At 43.3% G+C, this 25693-nt stretch overlaps 1 long non-coding RNA gene across 1 annotated transcript in view; it reads right to left on the bottom strand.

Annotated features, from left to right (window-relative positions):
• Window positions 1-217: 217 nt before the first annotated feature.
• LOC137482291 (uncharacterized) overlaps window positions 218-25693 on the bottom strand; it is a 91580-nt gene continuing 66104 nt past the window's right edge. The window contains exons 2-6 of the long non-coding RNA XR_011003983.1: window positions 23715-23848; window positions 22813-22927; window positions 21200-21267; window positions 2827-2974; window positions 218-968 (exon numbers count right to left, since the gene is read on the bottom strand). This is a non-coding gene — a long non-coding RNA (uncharacterized lncRNA). The remainder of the gene's footprint in view (window positions 969-2826; window positions 2975-21199; window positions 21268-22812; window positions 22928-23714; window positions 23849-25693) is intronic.

Genomic DNA, 25693 nt, shown 5'->3' with positions numbered 1-25693 from the left:
CCTCAAACTCTAGCTTAGTAATAGAAAAACAAAAATGCAATTCACCAGGCATCACTTTATTCAGGATATTTTTTTTGGAACAGCACGCATTTTACTGCACGCTTGGGAAGTTCTCTGGAAAAGCAACAAAAGTTGTCTTTCCAAGCACGTGATTAGAAAGCCAGATATTAACCCAAATATTAACCCAAATGCTTCCTACTGGGAAACTTACGTGTTCTAAGTAGATGAGACTGGGGAAAAAAGGTTCTTCCAAACTTTGGGATGAAACTTTCCAAGTTTAGGTTTGCATCCACTTTTTGGCATTTGAACCTAGTTTAATTACTGATTCCAAGGTCAGTTTTCTAAATATTCATCATTTGGCCACATCCTCACCATCTCTATTCTTTCTTTCTCTCTATCTCATAGATATCATCTCATATCTATCACAAAAGCTGTGAGAAACAGCTTTTGGTTGAACACAAAGATAAAAAATTCTAATGGTTAATTAAGAACATAATGGAAGTTTTATGTAAAAGGCTCTTTTTGTATCCTATAAAATGAGGGGAAATTGGGTTTTTTATTATTTGTATTCACAAATTCCTATTGCCCATCCTAGAAGACCAGAGAACACATGGATCCTGTTTTCCTGCAGAAGACAGCGGGCTCTTTTTGTTAAAGCAGGCACTAAAAGCCACTACTCTTATACTTGAAACAAACAAAAAAGCCCAAAAACTAAACAAAACCACCAGCAAATAACCCCAGCCCATCTCAGATAACTATCTTAGACATAGAAACTTCTGTGAATAAGGTAATAGTTGCATTGCAGAGAGATGTGGCTACGGAAAATAAGTCAAATTGTTTGATTGACTTCAACCAGGTCCAAGGTTAATAAACTGAGAGCAATATTTCATTTCTCTCAGCCTCCTCTCACTTTGAGAAACAGAGACTTTTCATTCATATCATCAGGGTGGCACAAACACCAGGGAAAACTATATGGGAAATAGTACAGCAAAGTTTTGAGTGATGTCACTACACAGAAGAATTTTTATCTGGGAAAGTGAATGAGGAATTCCAGCAATAGCCCAAGTTCACTTCAATGAATTCCAAAAATATTTGTATAATTTTTAACACATTTTGAAGAACAGCTACTACAAAGAAGACGATTGTACACATGTGTTTGCATAGAAAGGAGGTTATTTTGAAAGATTTTGAGCTCTTTTAACAAGTAAGCTAAATACTTTTAAATGGTCCCATATTCAGACGGTTCCAGCAAGCTCCATAACTTCTCCCAGGATGTGGCAGCTAAAGACCTGAGACCCAGCTTCTCATGAACTCATTGCAGGAGTTTTATTCTTTTGTTAAAGTCAGGATGTAAGAATATCCTTAAATAACTGTGACATCTGTAGGAAATACAGAAAGATATATTTCCTTGCACTAAAATGAAGCATTGATAAATGGCTTAATGAATCAATTATATTTCAAAATGGACTTCTGTTTTGCTTTACATTTCCTTCCCTTGTAAACGGTGTGCCAACTCCAATACTTCACTCAATAAATGATTACTAAATGAGTGCAGAGTTACAGGCACGTTGGTCTCTATGACAGGCCATACATAATCACCACAGAAATATATAATTACACCTGTCAACCTCATCTCATGCAACTGATTCAATAACTAATAATGTCAGCAGTGGGCTAAGCTTCGAGGTCTCACTTTGTGAAAATACTCATACATGGCTAAACATTTTGGTATTTTAATTGCCTGTCATGGTGCCAAGGTTCCTATATTGTACCTCTCTCCACAGCAACAGGCTGGAATGAGTCAAGCACATTTAATAACTGCAAAAGGTGAATATATAAGCTTGCAGTTATTTTACAGCTCTCACAGACAGTGCAGGGTATTCTGAAGACATCTGGAGATGTGGTTGCATTTGAGAGAACAAGTTCAATTTGTGAAAAAAACTTCTCTGGGTGGACTGTATGTGCACACTGTGAAATAAAACTCATCATATAAATCTGAAAATTGTTTCTAATTACAGCCGCTGGAGAGGTCAGCTCCTGCCTGGAAGTGTACACACACCCAGTGTGACAGGACATTTAATCTCAACACACCAGGAGCGGCTGGGAAAAAACACCTCCTTGCAGGCTCCTAAGGACTTAATCATGACATGTTTGTCCATGTAACATTCTGAATGCCTGGCAGGTGAGGCTGCACTGCAAGGCTGTGCTGGGCCCAAGGGTAACCCCCCAGGCCAGCACAGCAGCAGGAGCAGCCCCAGCCCTGCCTGCCCTCGCTGCTAATTGCACATGGGCATGACGAGGGCAACGTCCCTGGGGCCTGAACCCTGAGCAGAGCAGCTCCAGACACACTGGGTCACCAGAGCTGCCAGCACAGCCCCACACGGCACTGAAAGACAAGCAGGTACTGGGAGCTGAGGGGAGAGAGAATGAACTCCTCAGGAAACAGATGTAAGGCAACAACATATCTGGCTAGAAAAAAAAAAAATCATGTGGAAAATGAGAAGGTAAACAGGCAGAAGAACTGCCCACACATTGCCAATGGGCAGTTCTGGAGGCTTCCACACTCCAGGACTTTAAAATCAACAAATGTAAATTCTGTTCATATTTTCCCTAGCACAGAAAAGCCCTCACCTGTGTGAAATTTCTATGCAAAAAAGTTAAATTGCTACTAAGGAATTTGTAAGCTCAAATATGCATTAAAAAAAAAGTAAACAACATCACTGAGGAGATCCTTCTACTCACCAGCAAAGCCGCAGAACACAAGTAGGTGAGAATGCACAGATGTTTAATTAAAATGAAGTGACACATCTCTACAACCTTACTTACTTTGTGGACTTGTCAGGCTATATTCTTCCCCTCTGACGCCTGGGCTTCTTCAATTCTTCTGTGTTTTGGCTGAATTCAGCTTTATTTCTAAATATCACCACAAACTGGAACTCTCAAACATAAGAGAAAAGGTGCAACTCCAAAGTCACTACAGAAAAAAGAAAAAGCAGTGGTAGTTTTCACCTACAAACACATACTTTTCAGTCAAATGATCAAGAAGAGCATAGCATGGCAGAAAGATCAACCCTGACTTGTTCCTGCGTGGTTTGATGTTGCATGATCCCAGGAAGTGGATGGAGGGCGGATGTTAAAGCCAATGAATACAGAACATAGGAAAATAGGAAAATAAAACCCACTTTGCCTTCTTGCTTTAATTTACTGTAAATAAAACACCTCCAAATGGAAAACAGCTAAGTGGGAAACACCATTTTTTAAAAATGGGGTTGTTATGGAACTCATCTCCAAAGACAGGATTTTATAAAACAAAAGAGAAATTAAACCCTGTAAAGACCAGCAGAACCTCCTGTTTTCCAACTTAGGTCTGAAAAGGAGAGTAAGCCTGGTAGTTCCAGGCAAAGGAGCCTTTCTGTTGAAAACTGGAGCAGCAGTATTTATTCATAGCAACGTTCAATGGCCAAATTGAAGCGGGACTTCTCACATGAATCTTAAAACTTTGAGACATTTTTAGACCTTTTGGAAGGAGATTCTTCCTACGCAAGTCTGGACCAGAACTGCCAGCAGGACCCATACAGGCACACTAACCTCACCAGGTGCTGTCTCCCAGAGGAGCACACAGGTCTGTAAGGAGCACGGAAAAGCTGCTGGGATCCAGGGGAGCACCCCAGGACAGGTCCTGTGGCACTCGGGCACCTGGCCGAGCTCTGGCCCGGCCGAGCCCCAGGCTGACACAAGAGCCAGGTGCTGGCAGCTCCCCTCTGCTGAGGGTGACTGGGGGTGTCTCCTGCCTCCCAGCACAGCCAAGTACTCCCCTACACACAGGACACATCTGTGGCTGAAAAACCAACATCCAAGCTACTTCCACTGCCTTTGCTGGGAGCAACACTGAACTGAGGGGAAAAAAACTTAGCACAAGTCAACCAGTGGTGCCTGTGCATGCACAAGGATGTGGAGACCCAGATTTCCAGCTGGATAAATCCCCCTCACCCTGCTGCAGGAAACAGCAGCTGTGCTGTCCCTGTCGAGGAGCGAGCCTCAAACACACACAGCCCAGAGGCAGGCATACATTTCCCTCCCTGAATTTCAGGGTAGATGCAGTTGCCATCACTCACTGGCCAAGCCTTCTTGGAGCTGCTCCAGAACATCAATCTAGCATATTTTCAAGCTTATCCTTGGAGAGCTCAGCTGGCCAGAAGACTTCCCAAAGCATGTATTTTCCATATCCTTTCAAAGCAGAGAGGCCAGAGTAAGAATCAGCTCAAAGAAGTTTACAAAGTCTTTTATACTCATTGTAGTACTCGAGAAGTAGGAAGGGTATCACAGCTCTAAGTGGCTCATAGTATAGATGATCCACAAAGTTACATTCTACAAGCCTTTCATCCACACACAGTTACTGTCTTCACCACCCATTCATCTCCCCACAAAACTCCAAACAAAGACACTTCATAAAATTTTTATCCTTTTTCATATCAGCATTTGCAAGGGAAGGTCTGAAAATTTGCAAGAATTGCTTTTCTGATCAACCAAGTTTATTTTCGGTTTTGCTAATTAGGCTCATTTTTCCCTTGCAGCCAAAGTAAAGCAAAAGGAATAGATACTGTTCCTTTATAAACAATGAAAATATAAAAAAAACCTGAAGTTCAAAATAATGATTATTAGAATTCCTTTCAAGTAAAAGGTTTTTCCAAAGATAATTACACATTTCAAGCACTGTTCAGAGAGCAGTGTAAGCTCGTGAGTGAACAGCTGAACGAAGCAGAGCCCAGAGCTGGGCTGGCACAGAAAGCTGCAGTGTGGGGGTGACAGCAGCTCAGGGCAGGGCCTGCCTGCCACGTCCTGGGAAGGGAGAGGCAGATCAGCTGCCTGATTTGCAGGAGCACAAAGCCAGGTTACACCAGCCAGGGATCAGCCCCAAGAGCTGCAGCTGAATTTTCAAGCCTCAGACAAGGCCTAATTCAACTCCCATTAAAGTCAATAAAAGCCTCCCATTGATGACAGCAGTGGTTGGATCAGGGCCCTACTGATGTTTACTGGAAGCCAGATACAAGGTCTGATTACTTTTATACTGTTACACATCAGATCCTTATTCACTCCATTATTTACAGGCTTGCAAACAAGGAAGAAATTCTGATCACACAGTCATACAGACTCCATTTGCATCCTTGATTGGCATGATGAGAGCACAGAGAAGGGTTTGAATATGTATTACACAGAGCAGCAGTGCACAGAACCTGCAGGATGCAGTAAAGCAATCAGGCAGCATAAAGAAATTGAAATGGAATTCCTTGGAGAAAGGGATCATTAAGTGCTTAACAAGCATCACTCTGTTATATCTGTTTTAGTGATGTTAGCATAATTTTAATTGTTACCATCCAATCTGTTTTGATAGCTTTGGAGTTATCAAGATGCTAAACATTTTACGGTGACATTTGAACAATCAGGAAGATTAGCTGCAAAGCCCTCTACCCAGTAGCCCAGTGCCTGTGAATAGACAAAAAGGGGCATCTATTTTCTGTGTGGAACAAAGACAAGACAGAAAGATCAACAAAATTAAATATTAAACAGAAGTAATTACATAGGCAGCTAAGTAATAACTCAAACACCCTGTATTTTATTATGCATTTCCAACTAGCCAATTAAATTATACAATATTGTGAATGTGCCTGACATATCCGGCTGCCTGCTAGGTCATTTAGCCAAGTTTTACTTCTAGTACAGAGAATCTGACTAAAATTTATGCTGAGCCAAGGAAGCATGCAAGACAGAGGGTTCTACTTTGTCTGAAGCTGACAAAAAGCTGCTGTCCTTTCTAAGAAGTCCAGAAGTCCTCGAGTTCTATCAAATGCTAACGTGCTGCCAGGTGCAGCTTCAGAGCCATTCAAGTGATAACCTGAGATATGACACGTGTGGCAATTTGCAGCCTCAGCCTCACACCTAGAGATCACACAGCAGCCCCTACCTGCATGGAGACACTCTTCAGATCCAGGGCTCAGTGCCTGCCAGGCACAGAATGTATCAGGGCTTCATGGAACTTCAATGGCTCATTCACTTGCTCTAAAATCAAACACCTGCTAGAAGTGTTTGCTGAATCAGGGCCACATAGGCTATTTGCAAGTGATCTGTAATTAAATGCAAACTAGTGCTCCCAGCAGAACAGTAGCAACTAATAATAATGATGATAAAGATAAATATTATCCAGAAGAGAGGCAAAGGACATAATTATTGCCAAATGAAATATAGCAACACTAGGGTTTTAATATGCTTCTAAGAAAAGCTTGCAAAATCTTTGGCAGCATAAGACAGACTTCCATCTGGATAAATAAGGATCCAGGCTGAAATCTGACAAGTTTTTGATTTCTTTAGGGAAAAACTCAGAACCTAGCAGCATATACTGCCCTTCAATCAAACAATACTGCTATCTAACAATTTCCACCTTAACAGCTCATCTCTCTGATGAAACCGTAACTGTTCTTAGTTATTCAACTCATGCCCATAAAAGGGTATTGGAAAATAATCTCTCTCAGGAAAAATTGTATTCTTTACCTATGAGGAGAAAGAATAAACTTGAGATTTGGGGTTAATCTGATTAGTCAGAACATTGTCAGAATCAGGATGGCAGAGCTTAGAAGTGCCTTGTTAAATCAGGGTCACACTAAGATACTAGAGGATCTGGCTTTGTTAAGCTCATCAAGGTCAGGCACTGGCCTTTGTAGGCAGTCCCACAAAGCCCCCACCCCTTCTGTGGGGACTGTCACAGGCAGTGCACAGGTAAAGAGCAGACACTCCCAGTCTGGGCACTCAGCATCAGCTTGGCTTCTGATAGCAAAAGCTCAGAAGCTGCCAGCTCAGTACTCATCAGGGAAGAGATTTCCACCTGAGCTGCAAGTCTCACACTAACTTGAAAACAGGAATCACAAAAGGGCCACCATGCAAGGGCAAAGGTTCAGAGAGAGCTGCTGGTCCACACATTCCCCAAGATTCTTACAGGGAAATCTCTGCTATTGAGCAAATGCAGCAGCTCCTGTCCTTCCTTCAGATGGAGGCCCCAGAAGGACATCAAGGGACTGCTGAGGTGACAGAACTTGCTCTTTAGATTGGCACCGCACCTCTCCACTGGTGATGGGGCCCTGAGGAAAGAAACTATCAAATGCTATGAAGATTGTCACTAAGATTTTCCCTTTTTTCAAGTTCAGGCAGTGATGTTTCTTTCTTATACAGTCACAGGTCAAAGTTCTGATTCCTGCTGCCAAAGGGAGGAGGGCAGTGTGATGAGTTAGACCCTGGTAAATCCATCTGTGACACAACATTGCTTTCCAGCCCTCTGTGGGTATATTCAGGAAATTTCCTGTAAGAGTTTTCAGGCAATTTCATAGGCACTGACACTGGGCAATGGACCAACACCAAAACACCAGTCAGTGTCTGACTTACAGGGCCATGTTCCCTCAAGAACATGTGCTAAACATATTACTTATAAATAATTGGATTCAAAAGGGTAACAAGAGATTCATAAGCAAACGGAGCTTTAGAATAATTAATAATTAAGAAAAATATTTTTCAGTTATGCTGACGTACTACAAGAGGACTTGTCTTTGAACATCTAAGGAGAAAATTAACTAGTAATTGGGCATGTTCCTTGATCTATCTAAAGTAGTTCTGTGCTGCACTCCTGGCAGCAAACTGAAAGCACCAATAGCCTTGACAATGAGTGGAACTTTCAACAATATTTTTGTGCATGTTTGAGGAAAAGAATAAAATCTTTCAAAGGCTGAAATACAATAATCCAGTGGAACATCAGGGTTAAAGATAAAGGATCTGGGATGCCATACATAACAGTAAAGCCCAGAGTTCTGAGAGAAGAGGTGTTCAGGCTCAGCTCCTGCAAATCTCATCCAAAGGGGTAGAGACAGCACAGCCTAAAAAGAGCAGGGCTGGAGGGGAAGACTCCACCACAAGCATTTTCTCAGGGACTCTCACAGCAAACCCGGACTGTGCTAGCACGTGTGCCACCTGCCTGACATTTTTCCTGACCTATTCCTGGAGATGGAAGGAGAACCCAAGGGCTGTGCAGAAGACCATTCTGCCACTCCAGGACAAGGAGTGCAGTGTTTGCTGTCTGCATCAGTAAGAGAAACTCAGGACCTGAAACTGCTTCCTAGATATGTGGGTATTTTAGAAGCTTTTTCTTGAGTCATATATCTTATAACAATTTTGCAGCTACTCCAAATCACAAACACTTGAGCAAAATCTCAAGAGTGCCATTCAAAAAATGAAACCTCTTTAAACTTTTCAGGGAGATAATCACCTTAAGTGGTTAATAACTTCATTGTTTTAGAGGAAACTGGTAAATACTTGTATCCTGAGAAAGCTTCAGAGCAAAGACACTAGCTAGAGAGAGTAAAACTAAAACCAAAAGAGTGAAATTATCCAGTCTTAGTGTTAAAAGCCTGAAACATTTTAAAGATTAAATAAGAATTTCATGTTACTTTTTATAGCTAAAGAAAAACAGCATTGTCTCTATTAGACATTTCAATTTACTTAAAATAATTGTGCCTCAGTAGCTTACAAAGGAGTGATTACATACAATGTGACAATTGTATTACTTACTACCCTTGACATCACTTCAGTGAGGGTCACTGTAGTTAAATATTTCATTTGCTATAATGTCCATCTTCATCAAGCTATTTTTGAAGCAAACTGAAAAATCTTCAAATCTTTGTTTCTTTGTCTTTGTAAAAAGAGGGCCGTGTTCATTGTTCCCTTTAATACTTAGCAAATTGCCAGAGCAATTGACAAAACCCTTAAAAGAAAAGGGCATGCAAGAGAAATTCAAAGTAACTCACTGAAATCGTCCTTTTCTCACTTTCTTAGTCTTTTCCACTGTCAAATATCCTGCCTAAGTCCAGTCTCTGTCAGAGAGGCAAAGATGCTTTATTAACAGTATCCTCATAAATATTCTGTGCTTGAATGAACGAGATGAAGGATACTTGACATTTAAATGTTTCTTACAACTTCATTTATAAAGCAATTCTCTGATATCAAAGCATGCCTCCATAGTTACACATGAAAAAAATTACAGCCTTCTTAGGCTCCTCCAGAAGTGTCTCACCAGCAGAGATACATCACCATTTTCTTAAACCCATCACGAACGAAATTCTATTTGCCAAGTCAGACCCACCCGGATAACACTGCAGAGAAGAACACAGCACTAAGCTTTAGTGTCTGTAACTTACCTACAAACCCTCACCACAGAAGCAGCTTTCTGCCTTGGTCAGAATGTGGAGAGCTGTAAATTATGACACTGCATGGGGTACTGGGGAGTGGAGGGAATATTTCAGTGAAGTCACAGATCGGCCACCTCCTCTGCACTCTCAGCCTGATCTGCAGCACTACTTAGAGGTGCTGAGCAGAGACAGGAAAATTCAGAGGCCTCCCCACCCTGCAGAGGTGTCTCCACAGCAGCAGAGCAAGTACATTTCCAGGTCAAAAGCAAGAACTCCAAAGCCAGCAGCTTTCCAGCAAGTGGTTTGTACATGTACCAGAGGCTGATACTGATCCCTACAAAACCTGAATTCTTATTAACACTTTCATTGCTTTTTCTATAGATTGGAGGTCTTCTTAAGTACTCTGAGGCAAAGAAAAAAAATTAAATGCACTGCATTAGTATTAATCGGTTGTTATCATTATTGTTAATAGTACTATGAATCTTCATATGGTAAATATTACTTCCTGCTTCTCACATCAGCATGAAATAAGTCCCAGTATGGAAATGTCATTCTGCAGATCTCAGCACAGGCAGGCTGACCTCAGCTCTCAGGAATTAATGCACAGCTTTAAAGAAAGTCACAATATAAGTCACACACACAGCATATATTACTTTATGGGTTTCTCTGTAAAATAACCTATCCCTCTTTGAGGCATGATTTAAAGACAGAGCCCACAGGACATAAATCACAGCTGCTAAAAATACAAACCCCTTTAGGACATCACTCTTTAATGGCATCAAAATCTTCACAGGAAAAGACACCTGCCCCAGTGACAGGGAATAATCACCTTCTCCAGAGCCCATGTTGGATGCCTGCTGGAGTTAGCAGGTGCACAGTGCCAAGTTTTCCTTTGGAAGAGAAGACAAGTTTCAAAATGCAAACCAAAAACCTGTATTTCCTCAAAAAAAAAAAAAAAAAAAGGAGCTACTTTTGAAAAGGGTAAAGTGTATTATAAAGAAAAAGGTGCACAAAGGTCTCACACAACTCCCTGGAAAAGGCTGCCCCATTCTTGCACCCCAATTAGCAATGCAGTCAAGCCAGGACATGGGAGCTGGCTGCAAACAGCCACCCTCACTTAGTGGCTTTACTTCCCCAAATGACTGGTAAGAGACAGATTCAGAGAGTTAATTTTATGTAAGAGGTCTTTCTCCAAGTTCCTTTTGATGATGCACTAGGTCATCAGGTCTTTGAAGCAAGAAATAATTTTTATTTAATGTTAATTTTCTTTCTCTACCTACCAAAGTAACAATGCTATCATACTTAGGCCATTTTCTTTGGTCAACAAGACTTTCCAGCCACCATGGAAGATGTTAAAATGTTGATACAGTTTCATCCCAAATTAGAATGTCTACAATTTACTCTATTTTTTTTTTAATTTACACTTTATCAGGCTTTTGATGAGCTTATAACACATTGCTTCAAAGTCTTTCTTTCCTCAACCCATCCACACTCTACTTAACATTAGAATAATTTTACAGAGTATAATCCATGTGCATCCACAGGGCACAGAAACACTGAGCAGAAAGAGCACAGTTTGAAAAAATCCCCACAGATTTTGTCAAACCAAGATCATCTTACCACAAAATGCCTGACACATTTTGCTGATAATACCAAAACCAACAAAGTGAGTGTTATCATATATTAGTATAAGAACTGGACAACATGCAACTCAAACCAGAGAGCAGATCTGGCAGCAGCTTTCTCCTCCCCTCCAAACTGACCTGGCTCACACAGGGCTCTGCTCTGTCCAGGCTGTGACAAATATTCACCTTTCAGTCACCTTTCAGTCACCTGGCCTCGAACACTTCCAGGGATGGCTGATCCACAGCTTCTGTGGCCAGCAAGTTCCAGCACTGCAGCACCCTAACAGCTTCAAACTCTCCCTCCCCTTGCCCTTTATTGAAAGGCTTTAAATTCCAAAATAATGATCCAATTCTTAAAGAGAAAAAAAAAATTACATCGTCCAGAAAAAAAAAAGAATCTCAGTTTGATGTGAAGGCAGATTATCCCTGACCAAGGCTGGCCCAGTGCAGAAGCTTGTGCCTGGAGCCTGGCAGCTCTGATGACGAAAGGCACAAAAATGAAGGCACAAATCTTGCCATACCTAGCTTGGACCATGAATGACATTCCTTTCCCTGCTAATTTCCCCACCCATTTGGCAAATGTTGCATTAGCAGATGTTCATGGACACTGTAAAATAGGCGGCTTTTCCCATATATTTTTGGTGCTTTTGTGTGGTGCTTTTTTCTGTTTCTTCATTTTTGCAATTAAACTGCTTGACTTCAGAAGTTATTGGCACACAAAGAGCACCAGAGATAACAAAGCCCACAACAACCATATGAGGTAAAATAAACAAACAAACAAACAAATAAATAAATAAATAAAAGCTTGTTGTATTTTGATTTCCCAGCTGGAAGTGAGAAGGATATTGGGAATGCTTATGAAAACATAAATAAAGATAAGAACAGTCATCCAAAAATGTGTGTCTCAGAAAAAATACCCTAAAGATACTATTAAAATTCTGGATAATAGGTAACTGTCAGGTTTTACCCATGAGCAGCACTAATCCTGGCATGTATCCTGCCCTCAGCCATCCCAGAGGATGTTCCTCCTGTGCACAGAGCCAGTGCATGCACAAAACTTCCTTTGGAAATGCCAGCCAGGTCCCAGCAGCAGTGAAATTACCCTGTCAGCAGGGCTCCTTCACTTGGGTGCAGTATCTCACTGGCAAAGCTCTCATGCTCCACAATCCCACTCTTGTCTGACTGTCATCATTTCAGAAATCTCTGCAATATGCTCCTGGAAGGGGCTTGACATAAAGCAAATGGAACCAAGCCTTGGATGGGGAATTGTACCAGAAAGCATCCATTCTAGACATTGTACAATCCTGAACCAGGTGCTTCTCAAAAATGCTTTCCTAGTGGCACAATTCACCTAATTTCCATGTCTCATTTAAGATCTCACACTTCTTACAAAGTGTACAGAACAAGGCAGATGCCTTTGTGATATGTCAGGGACTTTATTTGCCTTGTGGAAGCTTCCCTGCTGACTGCTGAATACTCACATGTATCCAAAAGTAGACCTTATCCCCTTTGATACAGGCTAAGAAGGGAAAAGAGGCCTCATGAGAAGTAATTTCTTATGTGTGCCTTCCTCTCCTGCCAACATCGCAGCTACACCAGTCCCATTTTCCCTTGGACTAGGCAATAAAGACAGCTGAAGTCTTCAACCTAACAACAGTGTCCTTATTTACTTACCATGTTTTGAACATGCAAGAAAGGAATAAAAAGGAGGGAGAAAAGATGGGAGGTGGTTGTTGGAACAACATCTGCTACATCTAGGAACAAAGAGCATGTGCACAGAAATTAGGGCCAGATACTCACATTCAACAACCAAATATGTAAGCATGGAAAAATCATCAGGACTTCACAAGTTAGGATTCTCTTGCACTTTTACACCTTATTACTGTTACCTAACTAGATAGGATCTCTGCAAGAACAAGCCCAAGATGTACCAACGTGGAGGTTAGGGACAAAAGCCCACTTTGCCTGCAGCAGAGCAGTCCAGCAGCTGGCAGCAGCACAAGCACAACTCAGAGGGTGTATGAGCACCTGCCTAGGCTAGGGCTGGAGACAGCCTGAGTGATCTTTCCACAGCACTTCCCTCCCAAAATGAAATGTGGCAACATCCTCGTTGGAAACTGCAGTACCTGACACCCCTACCCAGATAACAGCACAGACAACAGCTTGTCCCACCACCCTTCACCAAGGCCTGAAACAGACACAGTGCTTTTAAAGCACTTAGCACTGCCCCTCCAGACACCACTGCCGCTCCAAAGCCCAGCACTTCAGCTCAAGTTCACATCACTCCCTAAGAACTGCATCTAGCCCACAGCAGAGAGCTACCAAAGAGAAGTGCTCTTAGCCATTCCCTGCTCCCACGCTCCCTCTTCAAATTAAAAGGCTGTGGCAAACATGGAATACAAACAAATTCCCCGTGTTCAGTGGCACACACCACATTTCTATCCATTATTAGATGTGACAAACACGAGAGGGGGCAGAGCAAAGGGCAGGACACTCGGCGATCTTGGCATACAAAACTTCTCAAACATGCTCAGAGCAGTGTGGGATTGCTCAAGGCTTCCCATGCGGTGGGTCAGCAACACCAGACGTGCAGCAAAACAGCTTCCTGGGAAACTGAGACAGAGCAAGAGCAAAACCAGCCCTGGACACAGCCTTTCAGGCACCTGGCACACATCAGTGTGTTTCAGGAACTGTTCACCACTTTGGTCTCCTTAACTATCACCTTGTAACACTAAAACCAGCCCACTGAGAGAGATTTTGTCAGGTGCAGAAAGAGGTCAGGCTAATGCCAAGAATTTGGGGACAGAAAAACCTCAATCTTTTCCATCACATGTTCAAGATAAGAAAACGCTGCTGGCACATCCCATTAACATCCTGCTCCCCAGGGCACACTGCAAGATGGTTTGTATTGGGGCATTTCAGCCCTCAGAAGACAGAAAGCAATCCCTGAAGCACTGCACTGCATGCAGCATCCCCCTCTACCAAACTGCCTTTCCTGGAAATGCTGCCCCAGGCCTGGTAAGTACATGGAAATGAAGTTTTACCATTCAAGAGGGAGAGAAGGCAGGCTCTCACTACCCCAAGCACACATGGTTTCTCCAGACCCAGGTAAGCACCTCACACTGTGCTGATGTGCCATTGTTTGTTTTTCAAGCATCTTCAGAGAGCAGCTTTCCCTTGTGGCAGCTCTCCTGCATAGGCTCTGTTCTCATGCAGACAGAAGGCTGCACTGCTGCTGCCTTTTTGATCTGGAGGCCGAGCTGAGGGGGCTAGAGGAGGGGGATGCAGAGGGAATTCCTCCACCCTAATGCTATTGGTTTGCTTTTCAAGATGTTCAGCAGCACTGCACGAGACAATCCTGTGTAGCAGAGGCTCTCTTTAAGATGATATCCTCACTTTCTTGTGTGACCTTTATTCCTTGTTTGCTTTCCCCGGAGGGCGAGAAGGCTGTAACCGATCCCGGAGCATCCCCGCCCCCAGGGCTGCTTTGTCCCGGCTCGCACATCAGCACCTCCATCCTCACAACTCCTTCTCCTGCTAGCAGAGTTAAATACAGAGCAAGGGGTGAAAAGCCCTGGCACGGTGATGCTTGTGTGGGCAACTGCCCTCTCCCATGTCGCTCTTGCAGCTTGCTTAACCCCAGCCAAAGCAATGAATGAGGGTGCAGGATGACCTGCTCTCCTCAAGAGCGTTCTCCTTTTGCTCCCTCGCTGGCACCTCCTTCCTCCTGGTTACGCCTTTCCCACCAGTTCCATCCAGGCGGCAGAGCCCAAAAACAATAATAGGGATATTGAAATGGCTCTCTACTACAGAAACAGCAGCAGCAGCAGCTGTCAGAAGAGAACCTACTCAAATTTTCAAAGGGGTTAGGAGAAAGCAAACAGCCACCAGCTGCAAAAGTTAGGGGCAGGAGAGGACAGCTTGCCTACACGCTCCAGGAGAAGCCAACACACTCCATTTCACTGATGTTTCCTCACCACACAGAAAAGGGCTGATGGAGTATGCCTCAGACTCAGCCTGTCTGCACTGGTATTGTGCTTTCAGATCAGAGGAGGAAAAGATCTTTGGAGATGCTGTGAGACACAGCTGGACACGAAGTCTTCCAGCTGCCTTCTAGAGATGGCACTAGGGTAGTCCATGAGGAAGAAGAGTCAAACAGAGGCTTGGACTTAGAGTGGACAGGAAGGAATCACTTTGAGAATTGTACACTGCGAGTTTTTATATTACCGCAAACTTTTTTATCATTATTAAACATGAGTTTCTACAACACTGACCAAGATTAGCACTAGTTTACAAACTCTTTTTCCTCTCATGTCTTCAAGTCCTCAAAATGTATATTTTTTTCCCATGAATTTTCAAATGCTCAGTATTTTCATTGCAGATATTTCTAGAAAATTCACCACTAGCTCAGTATTTCCTATTAAATTAACATTGTGGCCATCCTTAGCAACTTTAACTTCTGGAAACAGGTCAAACCACAAAAACTCACACCTACAGCTGTGCTGTATATAGATATTCAAGCAGACAGGAGCCACACCGAGCAGTGTGTGGGAGGAAGTGGCCAGAGATGTTCGCAGACGTTATCGCCTCTTTTAGACACCAAGCAGGGATCTAAATAGGTCCAACAAATGCAGCTGAAGATCTGTGTGGCTTTACATGGGAATTTTGTGGTCATCAAAGCTTCAGATTAGCATTTCAAGGGGAAAGCAGAGTAATTATTATAGTTTTGTTAGTAATTTGCAAACAGCCCATTTCCCACCATACATATTAAGAGTATCCTGAAGACTTGTACAGCCTCCAGAGGAATAAGAATCATATTATAGTAATAATATGGGCAAATTACATGTAAAACTGAGAGAAAATTATGTTTTCAAACACCATATTAAAACCTACCAGGAATCAACCTCCCACCCAGCCAAATGTCAGGAGGGAAGAGAAGACTAATTCAGCCCATTTTATACCCACGTGACCCAAAAGGATGCTGAACGAAAAGGCCTCCTGTACCAGCAGCACTGCACACTCCTGCAGTTTCATCCCAAGTCTTGCAGCAGCTGGTGCTTTCAGGAAGCCTCAGAACCTGCAGGCACGTGACTCACCCAAATCTAGGCTCTGTACGAAAAAAGAACATGTACCATAAAAATAAGTTTCCAATTTGCAGATGCAAATAAAACCTTGTAATAGGCAACCCAGTTGGACCTAAAAGCTCGTAAACATGACAATACATCCAAAAATTTTTTAAAAAGAAAAAAAACCCAGCCTCATGAACTTTCTGAGGTATAACTCACGAATTTTGAGCACTTAAGGCTGGCAAAGGTATACAAACACCTTGTGAAGATGCACAGCAAGTAGGTCTCAGAATTCCCACATCAGAGATACCACCTGGACTCAAATAACCAGACAGTGGCTGCTTTTCAGCATCCACCTTTGCACAAGTCATTGCCACTTCCGTTAAGTGCTGCTGTTGGCAGTGCAGGCCCTGGTACAGGTCCCTGGCTGAGCTGTCCCCAGCAGGCATGGCATCCCAGCCCTTTCCCTGGAGAAGGAAAAGAGCCAGCCATTCACATAAGAAGACAGGGCTTTATCAGGGAGCACGACTGGGAAAGCCCAACTGCAGTCAGCAATACCACATTTCTGAGATTTTCAAAATGCAGCCACCTTTGGGGAGACCCCCAGATTCCTCCTCACAGAAAGTTTGATGAATAAGAGTTGATAAAGGGCTGTTTTACACAGCTTCTCCCCAACGTGTCCCTAGCCTACACTCTGTGTTTTCCAACAAAATCCCTTTTGTGCTTTCCCCCTGCTGCCACTCCTGCAAGAAGAGCTGCCAACAGCGACCTCTGAAGTGCTTCGTTGTTTGTCTTCAAGCCAGCCTTCAAAGTCTCCTGAAGCACCATGCAAACAAACAGCTTGCCAGCACTTAAACAGCACCTTTCCTGAGAGACATCCACAGACCAGCCTTCCTATCAGTCCTCACACACCCCTATCTGCAAGCCCTTGTCTTGGGCTCACTTTGGAAGAGGTCTGAGGATAAAACTATTTTGTTTTGTTCCAATGCATTCCCTGACATCCTGGAGCACAGCTAAGACTCTTTGGCCCCACAAAGCAAGTAACAAATTCTAAGAAAATTAACCCATTAAGAGTTAACCTGAATGAGTGTAGATCACCTGCATGCGTTATTAGCAGGAACTGAGACACTCTCTTGATTCCTTCTATTTTCACAGACACATTTTAGTTCCCTAACTAATCTATAAGATGACTTCATAGAATCATAAAATGCTTTAGGTTGGAAGGAACTTTAAAGATCATCTCGTTCCAACGCCCTGCCAAGGGCAGGGACACCTTCCACTATCCCAGGTTGTTTAGAGCTCCATCCAACCTGGCCTTGAATACCCACAGGGAAGGGGCAGCCAGCTTCTCTGGGCAACCTGTCCCTCACAGGGAAGGCTTTCTTCCCAAAATTCCATCTTACCCAGCCCTCTGGCAGCTGGAAGTCATTTCCTCTTGCCCTGTCACTTGCCTTCTGAAAAGTCCCTATCCAGCTCTTTCGTAGCCACTTTAGGCACTGGAAGAGGCTCTAAGGTCTCCTGGAGCCTTCTCTTCTCCAGGCTCAACAATTCTGGGACACATTACCATGGAGCTGGGACACATTACCATGACCTTTCTAAAAGAAAAGAAAGAAAATAAATCTGGAATCACAAAAATAAACCATCTGAGCCAAATACTATACACAAGTGAACTCCCCTGATACAGCTGGTTATTTATATTGATTTGTCTGCAGGAGCAGGACATGGCTGCAAGAAAATCCACGTTTTATTTTGTCACCTCCCATGAAAAATTTTGCTTGCAGGCACTTAGTTCACGATTCTCCTAACCACTCATGAGACCTAGTCCCACCTCTCAACAGATTCATCTTCAGTCTTACAGAACTCTGTTAACTCCTCAGTGGAACAATTCACCCATCTATGAAGCTGGGACAATACCTTGGTCATGGCTGTTAGGAAGGTAAATTCATCTCCATTTGGGATATATTATTTGATGACAAAAAAAGCAAAGGGAAAAAATGCCACTGACCTCCTCCCTGTTTTTTTGGGGTTTTTTTTGGTGGCAGGAAGATCTCAAAGTTTGTAAGAGTCATTAGACACTATCATGGTTTTTGGCTTTTTAAGTGGTGGCAGGAAGATCTCAAAGTTTGTAAGAGTCATTAGACACTATCATGGTATACAGAGCTAATAGTGATGAGCAGTTAAAACATATCCTATTCCTTCAGCTCAGAAAAAATTACTATGACCAAAAAAATTACAGCAAAGTGAAAAAATATCATTATCGAAATAAAAACCATGAAGATCCCACATGGCAAGAAGCATACATTTGGAGATATCATTTATCCCCTAAAGCTATAGCTACTGTAGAATAAAGTTAAATTGCTTGCAGTTCTTCCAAAAGACAACCTGTTTCTTGGAGGTATCATAACAGTTTGGGATCCTGCAGTTGCTATGGCAACTACTGCTGCATCCAACAACAAAGTATTGTGTGTAGTCTGATAAATCTACTTAAGTTACATCTGCCCCAAATTTCCAAAACTACACCAAGTTGTTATGCATCCTTAAAAATAAAGGAACATAAAGTGAAGAAGCATATTTAAACATTGCCTTTCAGGGTACGGTCATCATGTACCTTTGCAAGGATTCTTATGAACCATTGGCAAATACATGTATTTATTCAAATAAACCAAGGTGACATTAGGATGACATCTGTGTGCATGTTTTGACATTAGTCTGGTAACACAACAGGCTTTCCCTCTGGTCCCTCTGGCATTTGGTATTCATTTGCTGAAAAAAAAAAAAAAAAAAAAAAAAAAAAAAAAAAAAAAAAAAGCTTTAATAAAAAATAAAATGCCCTGAGATGTACCACTTTACCATTTTATCATTCTAGGTCTTTCATCTCCTGCCTCTGAGAGCCACAACCTTCCAGGGAAAGCAGACTTCTGTTATCGTAGCCCAACCACACAGCAAACACACGGTGCCCTCCATGTAAATAATCTCACCAGTGCCAAGGCCCTCCATTTCCTTTTCCAGCCCATTGCTCTTCATAAAGGACTTCCTGCAGGAACACAGATTATTTGCAGTTCATTTGCATACTACGGGAGAAGCTCTAACATGCTTCATAAGTGCTTCATTTGCTCCAGTTGCTCGCTTTATCTCAGCAGGGATAACCAGCATATGAGCCAAGAGCCCTTCTCAGATGAGAGATATCTGCAAGCAACCAGCTGACATTTTTTTCAGTTTAAAAGATTACCTGTTTTTTTGTGGTAATACCTAAGCACAGATCTACTCCGAAAAGATAGCAACAGAAAACCAAACCATTTCTCAAAGGCAAAACAATAGAGACCACTCAGGAGTGAAGCTTGGAGACTGAAACAAGAATCACAATCTCTGCAACACTACTGAGATTTGAACACTTAGTTCATTAAAGCAGGGAAAGCCAACTCATCATTTCTGATTTCCCCACAAAATTCCTTTTATGATTTGTAGTTAAGAGAAGCTACATCATTCACCACAGGGGTTTCTAACAGCCTAAAATCATTTGCACTAACACAACCTGGACACACTGGAGTCCCAGGCAGTGACACTGCAGACTTGAGGGAGGAGGACTCATGGTTCCCAGTGGAGACAGCACCCTACTGCTCCTGCTCACAGGCCCAGGGGAGAAAGCAGAGCTTCCCCTGCCACCTCCCACAGGGATGCACAGCCACCAATGGAAGTGCTCACAAACACACTTAGGTACAAAAGCAAGGGCTCTGTAGTCCTCAGATTTAAATTAAATGGCTTCAAAATTTGTGGCAGAGCAAGAGAACCCTTCTTGAGTATATCTGACTGTTGGAGTATATGTTCTTTGGAGCGGGTGTCTCCTTTATGCACTGGGATTTTAGCTGTAGGAGCCAAAGGAGAATGCTGGAATGGTACTGAAGACACCTTTTCCCAGTTAATCAGCAGCCCCAGGAACAGAGAGCAGCTGAAGCCAGCGGTGAGCCCTGCCCTCCTGAAGGCACAGCTCCCTGGCACAGCCCGAGGCAGCGCTGCAGTGCTCCCTCTGACACACACAATGGAGAGGAGCTTCACCTTTTACTGCTCTTCCACCGACAGCACACAGCGAGATCAAAGAGTTTGGCTTATTTTTACATTTTTATGACTTTTCCCACCCCTTTGCGACTACGCTGGCGGCATTTCCCACCCCCAGCACTGAGCCCTGGCTGACCCCACAGGGATGCCTATGCCCAGGAGGGCAGAGATACAGTTGCTATGGCAACACTACCTCCAAATTTTCTGGCCTCCATGTATGCAACATATTAATCTTATCATTTAATTGCCAGATGCATTTCAGGGTGGCACACAGAAAATTACTTCTAAGCAGACTTGCAGAGCAGTCATTCTGACAGGCAGCATTTCTGCACATCAGGGCTGTTCTCATTACCCAACCACTCGACACAAAGTGCAAAGAAAGGTCCTTTCTCCCTCCACCAACCAAAATCCTCACACGAGTCTCTGCTAAAGCCTCCTGCTTTCCTCTGCCTCACAATCTCATCCAAAGCAGGGACCAGCCCTTCTCTGTGGTCAGTTGGAGGCACCATGCAGGGACAGGGTGGGCTCACACTGTCACCCCAGTCCAGCCAGGAGGAGCCTCTTACAGGATCACATCCTGCAGGAAATAAATCCCATGACACACAGGGCCTGCCCTGCTTAGCCCAAGGGTGCTTTTTCAAAAATCTGTTATTGCAGAGAGCTCTCACAACAGGCTGGCAAAGTAACAAACCAAATTCTTCTTCCTGCATAAGGATGCCATGGAAGGAGAGCTGGGACCTGTCCCCTTCAGCTCCTCACAAAGCAATATAAAACCAACCTCAGCAGCACCTCACCCCCTCCCACCAAAGCCACTGGTCAGAGCTACTGCCCAAAACCACTATGAGAGCAAACAAACCACACACCTCCTGTTGATCCCAAACCTCCTGGAGCACGTGACCCCACCAAAAACTTCTTGTTTTCAACATTCCTCAGTTTAGAACTTCAGAGATTAAACACCTACCCAGATCCCAGGGAGTACTGTGCAGAATTCCTTGGGCTTGTGGACTATTAAACCTGAAAATTGATTTTGCTGGCTCTGTAATTTTCTTGACCATTTGCAAGAGTGAGAATCAACCACCTACCTTTTTTTTTTTACTTCAGCCACTTATTATGAGCACATGGGGGAAGAAGAGAAGTGGGAGGAATCTATTTTATTTCTTGGCCACTTAAACTTGTTTATTCTAGAAAATAGCATCCAAAGACATTTTCCAAGAAAACATCATGATACTACCTGCTATCAGCAGCAGGTATGGAGAGCTCTCTGCTCAAGAGCTTTCCATGGGCTTGCAGAAAGACCAGCTTCTGCCAGAAAAGGAACCTGAACCAATATGAAAACAAGAATATGTGAGTTTATTCACAGTTACAGTGACCAGTAAGTCCTCACCAAACCATTTAAGTCTGCAAGGTTAATGCAGTATTACATAAAAAGCATTTCCATTCATTGCTTCAATGTATTCCATGTATTACTGAATGCTATTGTTGTATGCATAGAAGTCCACATGTTCAACAAAAAAAAAAAAAAACATTCAGAAAATAGAATTCACAGACAATGCTGGGAATTCTCTATAAAAAATAAACATCTCAAGCGTGTTGAAGGTAGACAGGCCACACCAGTTAATAATGTCCCAGGTGCAAAGGTGACTCTCAACAGCTCTCTCTGGACACTGCCAGTTTTATTCTGAAGGAAACAGAGGACCAAATGGCAGAAGATACGATGTGTAAGCTGGTTAAATGTGGCTGCCTCTGTTCCCATTGTGTGTCTGCCATCACAGTAGATATTTCCTACTTCTGGATGTTCTGGACAATAAATATTTACAGGAAGGTCATTAGGGCATGGCAAATGCTGGCAGAAGGGCTGTGTATCACCCCACAGGGGGATGGATCTAGCAGCACATGGGATGTACAAGACACCCTAAGCAGGTAAGGGTGAGTTCCCAGTACTCAGTAAGTCCCACCTCTGGCTGTCTCTCGAGCTCATTTGTACAGCCTGCTGCTGTGCCCTGGCTTGGCAGCCTCTGTGCTGCCCGCATCCAGAGCCAGCAGCTCTGCCACGCTCACCACAGACAGCCTGAGCTGGCACTTGGCCTCCCCAGCCGTGCACGCCCACAAGCCCAGCTCAGGAAGCCGCTTGAGCATGACCAAGTGGAAGCAGCTCACAGTCCAGAAGGGAGCACAGGAGGGAGGGAAGCAAAGCGCCGGCTTTTCCAAGGGGCACTTCCCTTCCCTGGGTCCCTGCTGAGGCAGACAGGATTCAGCAGATCCCCAGCAGGACTGGGGCCCTTCCTCCCACAAATCTCCATGGTCAAACTGCTCCAAACCCTTTGTTTCAAGTCTTTCTCACCCTTTGCCCCGTGCAGACACATGATCATAATCCTCTTTCTCCACCACCCTCCCTGTGCATCAGTCTCCCCTTCCATCACAAACCTGCTCCAAGAATTGTCTTTCCTAAAACCCACATGGCCCACAAGGAGAACGCTCTGGAGCTGACCCCAGAAAAAACTTGGGGTACTGAACACAGCTCTGCCTCTTTGCAGGGGCTGCAGCTGTGATGTGTGCTCTTTCCTTGTGGTTATACCCACTAACCTGTTTGCCGTTTTACACAGCCATATAATAGCCTGACCACCACAAGGATTTTTCTATAATATCCTCTAAATCCTCCCACATCTGCCTCCTGCTAAAATACTGCCTGTCCATGCAGAGACACACACTCCCTCTGTCCAGTCTTACTGCTGTAATCACTTGGACACAGAGACTTCAGTTACCTGCAAAAATAGAGAAATAGGCACTCAGTACTGTTTTAAATAATGAAATATAGATTGCCCGTAAACCCCACGTTTGAATGACAGTCTGAACAGTACTCACTTCTTTCTCAGCCAGCCACTGCCTCCTCATCTGTAAAAAGGGGCAATGGCACTTCTTGCATCTGGGCGACAGTGTTTGCAAATATTAAGAAACAACTCTGCACAAGCCAAAAGGGAGTACTCTATTTGCATGCAAATTCATGTAAAAAATTAATCCTCACGTGGTTCCAAAAACACGATGCATACAAATACATTACTGGAAGCCTAAGAAATTTAGCTTTAGAAATGTAGCCAACTGTTTTCTACACTGACTGGGGGGAGGAAAGGAGAATCTGACAATGCACCTTCCTTTATTTAACTGTTAAGTCTTTATTCTAAATCTAATATTGATCCTTAATTTTCTATCAGCGTTTTGACTGCAAGAGAGCAGGGAACAAACAGGAGTGGCAAAGACAATCCATTTATTTCACCCTTTCTTCACTCCTGGGGTCAGCTACTCCCTCTCTGAATCAGTGCTAGACCTGCTTGAATAGCTGAGAATGAACCTTCCACAAAGTGTGGATTTACTTTTACTAAATCCTCTAAGTATTAAAGCTCTTCACACCATTTGGTCTTGAAGTGATGCAAGAGTGAGGTGTGGACACCAGTGACAATAAAGCACCATCTGGCAAAGTGAACTCCAGGCAAACAATGACAAGCACAAGTGAAAAGAATTGCAATGATTTCCACAAACATGTGAAATACTATAAACTGTGTGACTTAGCAGCTTCCTCCTCCTCACAAGTAAATAAACATGTCTGCAGAAGGCTGTTTGGTTCTGCCTTTTATATGAGCTGAGAATACACAGAGACGACCCTATTTGCATTCTGCTGTTAAAAAAATACATGCAGATTTGTGAGCAAGGCGGGGGAAAAGGCGAGAAAGAAAGAAAAAATAAGAACTAACCAGACTTCACTTTTTCTTGGTTCTTTACTGTCAGGGTGATGTACTGGAAGTCTTTATTTCTTTCAGCTTGGGCCCCTCAGTAGTTCATTCTCCTTCCAGCCTGTTCTCATGCCTTTCTTATCACCTGCTGAGGCCTTGATCATGGACAGAGCAGACAAGCAGCAGGGGACAATTAGAGAGGAGTTCAGACTTTGATCATTTGACCATATGTGAATACAACAGCTGACCACATGTTTTAAAAGACAACTAACTTAAAAGTATTAAAAAAATCACAAAGCAGGCATAGATACTTAAATTTACATTTTAATTATCTGGCACAATGGTGCATTCAACATTGCGGAATATTGAATTTTCCTTCCTAAATGTACACATGTACACATCTCCAAAAGGAAAATCAGCACTTTGCTGCTTCTCTGGAGCCTAAATAAGTACAGTATCACTAAAATAAATGTTTGGATTATTTAAAACGTAAACAAACATATCTATCTAGTAACCTGCAGTTTTTACTGACAAATAAATTCACAAATAATTTCTGTCCTGCAGACAGCCCAATTTAAATAGAATAACACTGTATTACTTTACCTCTAAAAATATCATGTATTTAATAGTACACAGACATATGGCCCTGCACTATTTACACAAGTGATTTTTTTCCCCAGAACCTCTCTGTTAGCCGTTAAAACTTAATACAGAAATACAACACGATTTAAAAGCTCAGCTGTTGTAGGGATTTGGTTCTTATTGCTCAGCTGCCTGTTTTTTCTTTTAAAAAAATGAAAAAAATCTTCATTTACTCCATTGTTCAATCTTTGCTAAATCTTTAAGTTATCAAAGCAAAAGGTCCAGTTGTGAGCAGTTTAACTGCAGTCACCTGACCCAAAATACTTGGGAAAAATCACTGTTGGAAATTTCTGTATACAATAGAAGAGGTATCATCATTTGTGAAGATACGACATCCACTTATCTTCTGCACCGACCAGATAATTAACATATTCATGAAATGGCTATTTACTCTCAAATAGGAGGATAATAGAAAAATAACACTAATTGTTTTGGCAGCAGTTTGTTTAGGAGTTATCTGAGGCAACAAATGTTTCTTTTGTAGTTGTGGAAGGGCAGAAATCCTCCTTTCTGTAAACACTTCTGTCTTCAGCTTTCCTTCCTCCCCAAAATTTGGATACTACCAAGGAAAAACTGTGGAATCAGTGAAAGGAGAAGGAGGAGGATTTAAAAATTAAATGGTAGTTAGTTTTCTTTGGATAGCAATTGTTTGCATATTTTTATTATAATGGAAACCACAGAGTACAACAGCATTCTGGAAAATGCTGTGTTTTGCAGAGTACAAGAAGGGCTGTACCACATGCTGACTGAACAAAACAATGGTACTAATGGGGCATGAAGGGTGTGTACAAAATATTTGAAGAGGCTCAGGCTATTCCAACACACAGGCTTGTTTTTTGCTTCTCTGACTGGACTATAAGCTGCTTCCTTGTTGGCCCAAGCCTGCCCCTAATGAGGGCAGAGGGCCGAGCGCTGGCAGCAGGTCAGGCTGTGCCTCGCTGCCACAGCTGGACAGCAGCAGTGACCACCCGTGTGCAGGGCTGGGCACTCCGGCCACAGGGCAGTGCCGGCCAGGCTGACCCACAGCCCTGCTCGGCCTCGCTGACCCATGGCCGTGCTCCAGCCACGCTGACCCACGGCCCCGCTCAGGCCATGCTGACCCACAACCCTGCTCTGGTCACGCTGACCCACGGCCCTGCTCTGGTCATGCTGACCCACGGCCCCGCTCTGGTCATGCTGACCCACAGCCCTGCTCTGGTCACGCTGACCCATGGCCCTGCCCAGGCCACACTGACCTACGGCCCCGCTCAGGCCACACTCTGGTCATGCTGACCCACAACCCTGCTCTGGTCACGCTGACCCACAGCCCTGCTCTGGTCACACTGACCCACGGCCCTGCTCTGGTCACACTGACCCAC

Source organism: Anomalospiza imberbis, chromosome 14 (genome assembly GCF_031753505.1).
Source record: "Anomalospiza imberbis isolate Cuckoo-Finch-1a 21T00152 chromosome 14, ASM3175350v1, whole genome shotgun sequence".
NCBI lineage: Eukaryota > Metazoa > Chordata > Aves > Passeriformes > Viduidae > Anomalospiza > Anomalospiza imberbis.
This window is presented reverse-complemented; position numbering and strand designations above follow the sequence as displayed.